This window comes from Anolis carolinensis, chromosome 4 (genome assembly GCF_035594765.1).
Source record: "Anolis carolinensis isolate JA03-04 chromosome 4, rAnoCar3.1.pri, whole genome shotgun sequence".
In the NCBI taxonomy this organism is placed as follows: Eukaryota; Metazoa; Chordata; class Lepidosauria; order Squamata; family Dactyloidae; genus Anolis; species Anolis carolinensis.
Genome location: NC_085844.1, coordinates 160104367 through 160116096, shown reverse-complemented (window position 1 = coordinate 160116096; position 11730 = coordinate 160104367). Strand labels below are relative to the sequence as shown.

General features: G+C 38.0%; 1 long non-coding RNA gene across 1 annotated transcript; it reads right to left on the bottom strand.

The window, feature by feature from the left end:
- Window positions 1-1218: 1218 nt before the first annotated feature.
- LOC134298343 (uncharacterized) lies at window positions 1219-11458 on the bottom strand. The gene is made up of 3 exons (XR_010005372.1): window positions 5593-11458; window positions 5302-5479; window positions 1219-5175 (listed from the first exon to the last, which is right to left on the bottom strand). It is a non-coding gene; the product is annotated as an uncharacterized LOC134298343 (long non-coding RNA).
- Window positions 11459-11730: the final 272 nt, after the last annotated feature.

Here is an 11730-nt window from a genome sequence, read left to right as displayed (position 1 = left end):
AGGTGAATAAAAATGAAACATTAATTTAAAATACTCAGTTGCTTATGTGCAACTCCTAAAATCTGAAATATCATTAATGTTCTAAATTTATGTGACATAAATGCCAATGGTAAAGCTTTCAGCCTGTCAAAGTTCCCAAGTCAAATCCTGCCAAATGCCATGCATGCATTCTTTCAGAACATAGAAATTACTATTGATGTATGCAATGTACATGCATATGTGTTTTGATTTTATAGCACTCCCCTCTCAAAAAGGAAGGCCACTTTGTTTCTGTAAGCAAGGAAAGTAAAAGACAAATGGAAAAGATAAATTTTTGCCTTTTTGGCCACAAGATACTTTTCTCTCTCTCTCTCTCTCTCTCTTTCTCTCTCTCTCTCTCTCTCTCTCTCTCTATATATATATATATATATATATATACAGTAGAGTCTCACTTATCCAACATAAACGGGCCGGCAGAACGTTGGATAAGCGAATATATTGGATAATAAGGAGAGATTAAGGAGAAGCCTATTAAACATCAAATTAGGTTATGATTTTACAAATTAAGCACCAAAACATCATGTTATACAACAAATTTGACAGAAAAAGTAGTTCAATATGCAGTAATGCTACGTAGTAATTACTGTATTTACGAATTTAGCACCAAAATATCATGATATATTGAAAACATTGACTACAAAAATGCGTTGGATAATCCAGATCGTTGGATAAGCGCATGTTGGATAAGTGAGACTCTACTGTATATGTGTGTGTGTGTGTGTGTGTGTGTGTGTGTGTATATATATATATATATATTTCGTGTCAGGAGCAACCAGAGTTGCTTCTGGAGTGAGAGAATTGGCCGTCTGCAAGGACGTTGCCCAGGGGATGCCCAGGAGATACTATCCTTGTGGAAGGCTTCTCTCATGTCCCTGCATGGAGCTGGAGCTGAAAGAGGGAGCTCACCCTGGGTGGGATTCAAACCTGGCAGCTTTCAGGTCAGCAACCCAACCTTCAAGTCACGAGGCTTTTATCCCCTAGGCCACCGGAGACTCCTTGCATATATTAAAATGACCTGTTTTCTCTTGTGGTGTGTTACTACCTTCTCCAGCTTGCTGAGACTAAAATCCAGCAACAAACAAAATAAAGAATGTCTGGGGCTTTTCCCTATACCATTAAATGAATCTTTTGATGGAGAAAAATGTCAAGGTAGCTTAAAGGAATCATAAAAGGGTCAATATCCATTTGTGTTAATTTGGCAAATATGCAGATTTTTAAAATTTATTTATTACTTTTCCAGTGACAAGAGTTTATGCACACATTCAAAGAATTAAAAGCAATACAACATTCTCTCCTAAGGCATTAATTAAGATGTACAGAGAGCTAAAGGCAAAAGAATCATTACAATCTAATAATGGAGGCCAAGTAGGAAAAATATTGTAATGGTTCAGTTGGGTTAAGCTAGAATTTCTAAATATGGATGCTAACTCACTGTATGCCTTGGGGATGATCATCAAAAACAATTTCCAGTAATTATAATTTTGCACATGCACAAAAAAATAAAAGATCTACAGCAAGAGCTAGAGAAAAATAAATAAATGCAAAGATTGATTCTTGAGGATATAACGGTCATGAAATTGTGAGCATGAGCTCTGACAGGCAAGCCAAATTCTTTTTCAATGCCTTTGCCCAAACTACTTTAATAAATGATCACATTTGAAAATGTAAATGTGCTTCTCTCAAGTAAATGATCAAAAAGAGCTGCTGTTTAATTTATGACTTGAATATCCTTTCCAATTCAAATATTCCACTTCTCAGATATTTTGCTGGTGAAATCCATACATCACATATATATGAACATACAGGAAAAGAAGGACTGAGAGTATGCTGAATAACTTTTTATTTAAAAAACAGCAACTTTGTGGGTCTTTAATGAAGCCCACAGCAAAAGCATCAATAAGATGCATTGCCCTCTGTGCAGAATTCATATTAATAGGCATTTCTTCCCATTCCCAACATGTACAGCAGCAGAGCACAGCTTTTTAACAAATCCTTTTCTGTCACTTAGAGTGCTACAAAAATACATTTTCTAGGGCAGAATCTTTGTTGTTTGAGTTATGGTTTCTATTATACTTGTATAGTGTAAACCACTTGATTTTTTCCATAGGAAGAATTTTAAAAAATACCCTAATAAAATTTTTCATCTAATTGACAGTATCTTGAGTGTCCACATCTATTTTTGTCTCAATGGAGTTACTGAATGAATGATCAGTGTGTTTCTTCTGACAGAAAGTTTTATTTACCATTATCAAAATCCACAGATTTTGATTTCACAGGTCCCAGCCCTCATATTAAGTGACAGTTAATTAAGTAAGGCAGAGACAAGAACTTCAAAAATCTTTAGACATGAACAAAAATGTGGGGAAGAGGGATGAAGTTTCCCATGATAAAACCCAAAGTAAGGGGGGTGTTTTCTTATCATTGGTTGAAGCAATATTGTTGTTGTTTTTTTCTGCTTTAAAAATGTCAGCAGCATTACATGATCCTACCCCATCAGGGAATATAAGGGGGAGTGAGATACAATGACAACTACTGAGCAGATTTGACTTCATTGTATACCAAGGGCAACCAAAGTGACATTATTCTCATTGAAAGGAAGTGAACACTTCCTCATGTTGCCATGGCAAAGGGATAATGGGAACATTTGTTGTTAACTGCTTTCAAGTTGACTTTGACTCACAGTGACCCAATGAATAAGAGACTTCCAAGAAATCCTGTCCTCAACAGCCCTGTTCAGTTATTGCAAACTCATGGCTGTTGCTGTTCTGATTGAGTTTATCCATCTGGAAAGTGATCTTCCTTTTCCCCAACTGCTTTCACTTATTCAATCATTATCATATTTTCTAGTGAGTCATCTTTTCCTAATATGGCTAAAGTATGACAGCCTCATTTTAGCCATTCTAGGAAGAATTCTCGCCTGATTTAGGACCTCATCGTATTGATGAGCCCCAGTGGGGCAATTTGCCAGCCTCTGTGGCAAATGCATGGGGCAGTGGGGCAATCCTGTTGCCCCATGCCCCACCTCACCCGCAGCCAGCCACATATGATGGTGAAGTACCACCACATGACTTCTCCCCACAGTGACCCCATTGTTCTGTGCAAATATCATGGGATGTTTATGTCACCGTTGGTTGATGGAGCCTCCCCAGTGAGTATGTGTCATGGGATGGGCGGCATTTTATTTATTTATTTATTTATTTATTTATTTGCAGTATTTATATTCTCAACCCAAAGGGGACTCAGGGCAGATCACAATGTACACATATATGGCAAATATTCAGAGACAGAGACAGAGCCACAGAGGCAATTTATCCTTCTCCAGCTTCCAGCTTCCTGAGGGTATGCTCGATTCGGGCCACAGGGGGAGCAGCTGCTTCATCATCCACTGTGACGCTGACTTTCTCATTCCAAACGCTGCTGGGCGATTTTTTTATGGTGTTGTAAATTAGTTAAATTAGTCTCACCACATAGTTTTCCTTCTTGATAGATGCAACTATCTTTCATGTTGCTTAGGTCAACAACAAGCAGGGCTATTTTTTATTTTAACAGTCAGATGCTCACTCCAACATGGGCTGGCCTCGAACTCATGACCTCTTGGTCATAGTGATTTATTGCAGCTGGCTACTAACAGCCTGTGCCACATGGAGCTCCATTGATCAGTTGTGCTGCAAATATCCTACAATGCTTGCAGCCACTCGTGTGATAAAGTCTTCAGTCTAGGACCCATTTATTTGTCTTTTTAGCTGTCTAGGGCATTCATAGAATTCTTGTTCAGAATTCATGAGTTGATCTTCCTATCAGCATTTTTCATCACCCAGGAAGCTGTTTTATACTGAGTCAAGCCATTGTTATATCTACCTCAGCACTATTGACTCTCTAGTCTTTTGGGCAGGATTTTTCCAGCTCCTCCTGTTACTTTCCAACTCATCTATTAACTTGTCTTGCCCCTGTTGAACTTTAGCTGCATTTAGGAATGGCATGGCCACAATTATCATCCATTTCTTCTTGCACTGGACCACAAGGATGGTTGCACTGTTCTTTACAATACTTGCCAATAAATGAGATGATACTAGCTTCATTCACATTTTCCAATGGCAACAAATCATTGCTTTGTCTGCCTTCAATCCAATCCTGAGATAAAAGGACAGACAATAAATTCAGCAAACAAACAAGATCCTAATGAACAATGAAAGCACATCTCAGAACATCACAGAGAAAAACCTTGAGCCAATGAGTTGTGCTTGTTTATTTTGTGAGGTGTGGTCTGGATTGAACTATTCTTAGGTTATGAAATTGCCCTCCCCTTAGCTTAGGTCCTGTCTTAGGTTGGGATAGCATGAGGATGTCAGAACAATCACATATTAGAACAAGTCTACACAATATGGGAGTAGTAAGGGGCCAAAATGAAATAGGCTAAGCCTCTTGGACCACAAATAGGTTTTTAGCATCTTACTTTCCAGGAATGGTATAATTAATGATTAATTAGGATTGTTGTTGTTATGTGCCTTCATATCATTTCAGACTCAGGGAGACCCAAAGGCAGTGGTTCTCAACCCCTTAAGACAGTTCCTCCTAATGTGGTAACCCCCAACTATAAAATTATTTTCATTGCTATTTCATAACTGTAATTTTGCTACTGTTATGAATCGCAATGTAAATATCCGATATGCATGATGTATTTTCATTCACTGGACCAAATTTGGCAAATACCCAATACACCCAAATTTGAATACGTTTGGAGAGAGGATTCGCCATCTATTTCCAAAAAGGAAGAGAACAGTCGGAGAGATCTTCAGCCTTCTCTGCCAAAGGTGTTCCTCAGACCATCAAAAATATGTGTTTTCTGGTATTGTTTGGTGACTCCTCTGACACCCCCTCATGACCCCCCCCCCAGGGGTCCCAACCTCCACGATGAGAAACGTTTCCCTAAGGCAACCTATCACAAGATTTTCTTGTCAAGATTTATTCAAAGGGGATTTGTCTTTGTCTTCCTCTGAGACTGAGAGAATGTGACTTTTCTGTGAAACATGGACTGCCTACAGACGTCATACTCAACTCCTGGAAATACTCCATCAGTGTTGCCTTTGAAAAATCCTGAAAATATCTTGGGAAGACAGGTGGACAAATGTCAGCATGCTGGAAGAAGCAAAGATCACCAGCATTAAATCAATGCTCCAGTTTTTTCTTATTTTTGGAAATTTATTAGAGTTCAGTAATATCTCATAATACGGGAAATGTATGTTTTCGTTAATTTTACTTTACCTTTATTCCATGTTTTCTTCTGACTCTACATGTCTGGGTGAAGTAGTTCAGGGAAGATTAAAAGAAAAAGGATGAAATCTCTCAAAATATTTGTTGTCGGGTCCTGAATAGTAAATAACATTTCATAGCAGAATTCATATATTTCTTTCCATCTTGCTACAGCATTTTATTGATTCGTCTAGGAAGGGAAAGAGCAAAAGAATAGCTGTACAGATCAGTTCTGGCTATATCATTCAAACTTTCTAAAGTGTTGTTTATAGTGATTTAATACTCAATCTGTGTTGCCCTCACCTCTTCTAGTGGCACCCTGAAGCCATTGTCTTGTGCAATTTCAGCTTGTTTTGTACTGTAGCGCCATAAATTTCAAAAGGATAAAGCAGCAAATACTGTCATTTTCCAGGAACATCTCAAGAAGCCACACAGAGCTTACTCATCTGATATCTGTATAGCCTAAATTCTTGTCAAGCTTTTGCTGGATGTCTTCTAGTAAAGGCAGACCAGAAACCTGTAGAAAACAGATTCTAACTTTGGGTATCAAAAAGAAGTGTCATAAACAGTGATATTTGGTTTTTTTAAAATTCATATTATTTGTGATGTGTGGAAATTTGTGGCTATAATGATCATAGTCCTGTATAGGTTATGGTGACTTCTAGCTGACAATTTTATAATCCAAAGAAAAGGCAAGCATTAAAACTAGTAAGTATACATTGGCATGTTCAGTTAGGGCTGTGAGACCAAATTGTATCCTGAATTCTGTGATTAATCATATCAGTTGATAGACTGTTCCAACTCTGGATTTCATTCCATTATATTTATTAACATCAAATTTAGTCTCTTCCAACAGACTGTAATCTAAACTGGTTGGTTTTATTTACTCCAATATAAATAATACTTTCAGTACAGGAGGAATGACTGAAGCTCTGAAAGCTGATGATCATATATAGGAACCAAAAAGTGTTATGACTGTAAATATTGCCACCATGCATTCACAAGTGACCAACAAGTGATTTGCAATATTGAACAAAGCAACAATTCTTAATTTGCATGTAACAATTGATTCAAAGTATAAATCCCACAATCAACACAGTTCTTCCATAAAATAGACTATCGTGCACCCTGCAGTTTATCCCATAGTTAATTTAACATCATCATATGAATCAAATTGTAATTGATAAAAAATTGTACTCCAAGGTAACCTGAAAGAAGAAACTTACTTTATTATTTATGAACAGAACACAAGTCAGCCCATACAAAAAGAAGTCCAAGTAAGTTCATTCCAAGCTTGCCCAAGTAGAAGTGTGTGAATTAGACTGTATTTGCCATTTTTAAAATTCAAATTGATAGATATGGATTATGATATTAACCCAAATATGGGGAATTAAATAAACCTCATGAAAAATAGTTCTATCATTTTGTGTGAGAAACAAGGTGATAATGATCCCCATATAAAATATACTGAATACAATAATAACTTTATGGGGGGAAATGAGTACTATACTATCCAATAGTCTGAAGAACACGCAATATGCACAGTAGAACATTCATCTTCTGCATATTAACCTTACTCCAAATGCTTTATTTGTTGCCACCTATCTATATCAAGAAATATTTGTGCAAACAATGCAGAACAGCTTTCATGTATAAATTTACATCATAGCCAGAGGAACTCATACAGTGGGTTCTTGGTATCCACTGGAGTCTGGTTCCAGGACCCCTTGTGGGTACCAAAATCCATGGATGCTCATGCCCTACTATATACAATAATGTAGTAAAATGGTATTCATTATCAAGGTTCACTTTTTGAATTTTTAAATATTTTTCAAGCTGTGGATGGTTGATACCATGGATGCAGATTCTGTGGATAAGGAGGGCCAGCAGTAGGCCTAAATATCTAATAGTTCTTGGGCAACACAAAAAAACCTACCAGCTGGAAAGCGGCTGATATGTAGTATTATTCGCAATGAGCCTAACGTTTTTTTCCTTTCCTTGCCTAGTTTATCCATGCCTCACAGCCTCTGAGGATGCCTGCCATAGATGTGGGTGAAACGTCAGGAGAGAATACTTCTGGAACATGGCCACACAGCCCGAAGGACAACAACCCTGTGATCCCGGCCATGAAAGCTTTTGACAACACAGCCTAACGTTTGATTTGAACCAGTTGACAAACTAGCCAGAAAGAGCCCCCAAAATATTGATTCATTTTATAGACTTTGAATCTTTTATGAAAATTTCAGTCAAGAGATAAATAAGAAAAAATCATCAGCATATAACACTGATGGGCTCTGCCTAATTGCACATGCTGAAACCTCCAAACATAAATCAAGTATCAAGGGAGAGAGAACAAGATCATGTCCCTGTTGTGTAACCTTATGTAGGTGAAATTCCACCATCAAATCAACTCATTTGAAATGTAGTGCTGGGAGAGACATCTATAGATAGTATGGAATGCTTTAAAAAGACAAATAAATGACTTAAAGCATATCAAGCCAGAACTTTAACTAAAACAGAAAGGGAACGTAGGGGAGCATACTACAGGTGGTTTGATTCAATCAAGGAAGCTACATTCCTGAGTTTAAGACATGATCATGGCAACTGATGATCGAGGTTCTTGAAGGTTCTCCATTCATGGAGTCCTTGTAGTTGAAGTTGACTTGATAGCAAATAAAAACAATAATAAAATTAGTAGGGATAGATTATGTTGCACATACAGTAACAGAGTTAGATGTAACTGCACCTCCTTAAAACTTTGAGACAACACCAGAAGAGTTTTAGCCATTCTCCTTCCGGAAGTAAAAACAAAAAAGCCACAAAGAGTGAGTTGTCCCTGTGCTATATTAGAATAAATATTTCTGCTGAAGAGTCCTGATAAAATCACTCAAGGGGTTTCTGCAGTGGGAGATTCAAAGCCTGGTCCTCAGAGTTGTTGCCTATGCTTATACCACCACACTATACTGGATCTCCTCTCACTACCACGGGGCTCTATGTGCCAGCTTTTGGAGACACACCATCTTGCCTCTATATCCAGAGGCTCTCTCCCCCTCTGTGTGTGTGTGTGTGTGTGTTTCAGTTTATGGGAAGCTCATTGACCCTAGAATTTCCATGACTATCCTTTTTCTAGCAAAAAAAAAATTGAGTTGTTTCTTCAGGAAGCACTCCCGACTTCATTTAACAAACCCATTTGTCAAATTCAGATGATGATTTTCAGACACTACCAAGTTTGTATTTTGTTTTGCTCTGGAAGCGAGTGCAGCCTAGAGTGACTTGCAGATACAAGAAAATGGCCCTGGACCCACAACCAAATTAGCAATGTCCTCTGAAACAGACATTGCTAATGAACTTTCACAATGACATTCGATCCACTGCAGAGGTATACCTGCACAATCCAAACAGCTGTCAAATCCATCTGAATTAGTTCAATTTGGATGAGAATGTGAGATTTATTGGAATCAAAACTACAACTCAATAGTATTTCCATTCACCATGCCCAGTGTTACCTCCAACTCAAAGAACAACAAAGCAGTTGTTTTAAGGTGATAATTAATTTCTGTTCAGTGAATACATTGTGTGATTCAGCCTACTTTCAATATCCATTTCTGATGTATACCTAGAACAGCAAATGTGTTTTCTTCCTGCCAAATGTTACAGAGACAAATAGGGAACATGCCCTGGGTATCTTTGTCGGCATACTATTACTCGCTCAAATAGGAAAAAAATACCCCTATTTGTTTTGTACACACAGACAGTGATTTGCTGAATTTTATTTAGGTCTGGGGAAAGAGGTTTTTGATTTTAAATAAAATACCAGTTCTTAAAATGGCTATCCAATATACTACTCCCTATATGATCAATAGAAAGCATCTTTAATTAATGAAATCCCTACTCATAGAAAAATGGTCTCCGTCTTTAAGTTACTTTGTATATAATGATTGCTTCTAATCATGGAGACTCCAGTCCCACAGTATATACGACAGTAGCAGTGAAAGGGTTTGGAGTGGAGCTTGATTTGCAAGGCTAAAATTTATCAAAATAACCAAGATACTTCTGCTAAGTCTTAGAAGAATGTCATGTTAACCAGGTTGCTAATGGAAACAGCCAGCAGCAAGGGCTATAATTGTTTAGAATGTTTATGCCCTCTGCAATCATGGGAAACTGCTGTGATACACTTCCTGCTCTATTTGTGTTCTGGACAATTCACTCTGACATTTTTGCACGTAAGTGTAGCCTTGAGGGCAATGTGTAATGCTGACACAAAAGTTAAAATTTCCTATCAATTTGAAAGGTGAATAAGGGAGGTGGGAGTCTCCTCACTTTCCTTATGATTCATCTGAAGAGCAACAAAGCAATGACCCTGTTTGCCCATCTCTCAGTGTCCTTGCTCATGGGGTGATGCTCCACACAAAGCCAAGCTGCTCCTCAGACATGTTTCTTTCCAAACCTAATGCCTTAACAGAACTTTGGTGAATGTGAAAATATAACATAACTATTTGGGTGAATTATTCTTCATAAATTATGTTACTGTAGGCAGTTGAGCCAATGTGGTGTAGTGGCTTGAGTGTTGGACTATGTGAGAGCAGGCTTTGAAATATTTTTTAGCAGAACAAGTATTGTCAAGAAAATCCTGTGATAAGATAATCATAAACTGGAGATGACTTGAAGGCACATAAAAACAGAGACAGGGGATCTTTAATGGGCACATAAAGACTTGGGATTCTGATGAACAATTCTGAAATATTGAGACCAGACACATGAAGTTGGATGAAATAAGGATCACTTTATTTGACCTATTCGTTATTTAAGATTAAAACCCAGAAAACATGCTAGGGGATGAGAGCAACCTGGTTGAACTGTCAGCCAGAACAGATGTTTACCTGAGACAAAATATTTTCCGTCTGCCCTTGGTTGAAAATACCTGACCCTGGGAGAAATCAATTACACTGGCCAACACACATTTTGGTGCCTCAAATGCTAGCCTTGTTTCTGGGTAAATTTCACCTGCTCATTCCAAAAATGACACTAGTTTCCTCCTATCAGCTTTAGTTTCTGATATACAGAACGTATGCCATCTACTATCACCATCTGCGAGTGGATGCAGCCTATCCAATACAATTTTCTGAATGAGCACCCCCAAAACCCCAGGAGCAAGCCTAAAAACCAAGACATCAAGAATATATTTTTTTGGTCTCTATTATTGGTGTGATTGTGGTACTGTACACAATATTAATCAATACCAACACCAAATTGTTTTAACATCAAAAACCTCTACAATATTTCCTTTATTATAACATCTATATTCAAAAATTGTGATAACATCACATTAGTTGCATCTTGTACAATTTCTTTAGCGAAACCCAAGATCTGTTCTGTCTGTAGCCAAGTATTTTTTATATTGCTTGTACTTTGTCAAGTGTTTGGTCTCTTATAATTGATTTGTTAGAACTCATCAAATTTCTTACTTGTAATAAGTCCATTACGTAAAATAATTAAGTTTTCCAGAGTTTTCGATCACTGGCAGCATTGGCAAAGGTTTTAATGGCAATGGAGGGGAGCACTGTTTATTCCTTGTTTTCATTTATTCTCTTAAAAAGAAGTTATTAAATATTTTGAGTTTATTTAGCAGCAAATAGTTAACCATTTGCCTTGTACAACAAGATCTTTATCCTTATCTTGATATAATCAAACTAATGTGCACACAGTCACATTTGTATCAGAACTCATCTATTATACATGACAACATTATGGCTGATCTCAGCTACATGGCAGCTAAAATATGGTCAATCAGATCATCTTCTCTCTTATGACTTATTTCCCTCCCCCTTCCGCTTTGATTCAGCACACAATAGTATCAGTACTAAAATAACCACAATGGCAGCACCACAATTTAACAACCCATTTCACAAGTTGTGCTTGTGCCTTCAATAGTTGGTGGAGTACCATTATTTTCACAAGCACAAGAGAAAGAAAGAATGGTGAAAGTTGTGGTCAGAGACCCATTGCTGCTTTAGCTTTGCCCACCCCATTCAGATAGATGGGAATGGCGATGGGGATGCCTCTCTGAGAGAGAGCTCTCTCAGGGAGGACCTGTGTTGTAGCAGCAAGGTTGAGCTTTAGCTCCCCACCTTCAGCCGGATTGATGGCAAAGGTGATCGCAAATCCCCTAGGCACTTTGAAGACCCCAAGTGGTTCCCTCCCTCAAGGGGGGAGTCCAAGAGGGTCTGAAGTTGCCAAAAGGGGAGCGGGCTGCTCCATAGGATCGAGCTCAGCTGAGCTCGTCCAACCGCCTCCACCCCATTTTTAATAAGAATTGGAAAGAAGAACTCTCCTTTTTGTTTGGAGATAAGGGGACTGCAATCCCGAAAGAAGAAATTCCATCTTCAAGGTAAAAAAGGGGGGGAGGGAACCACCCCTGCGACTCTGAAGGAAGGACTTTGT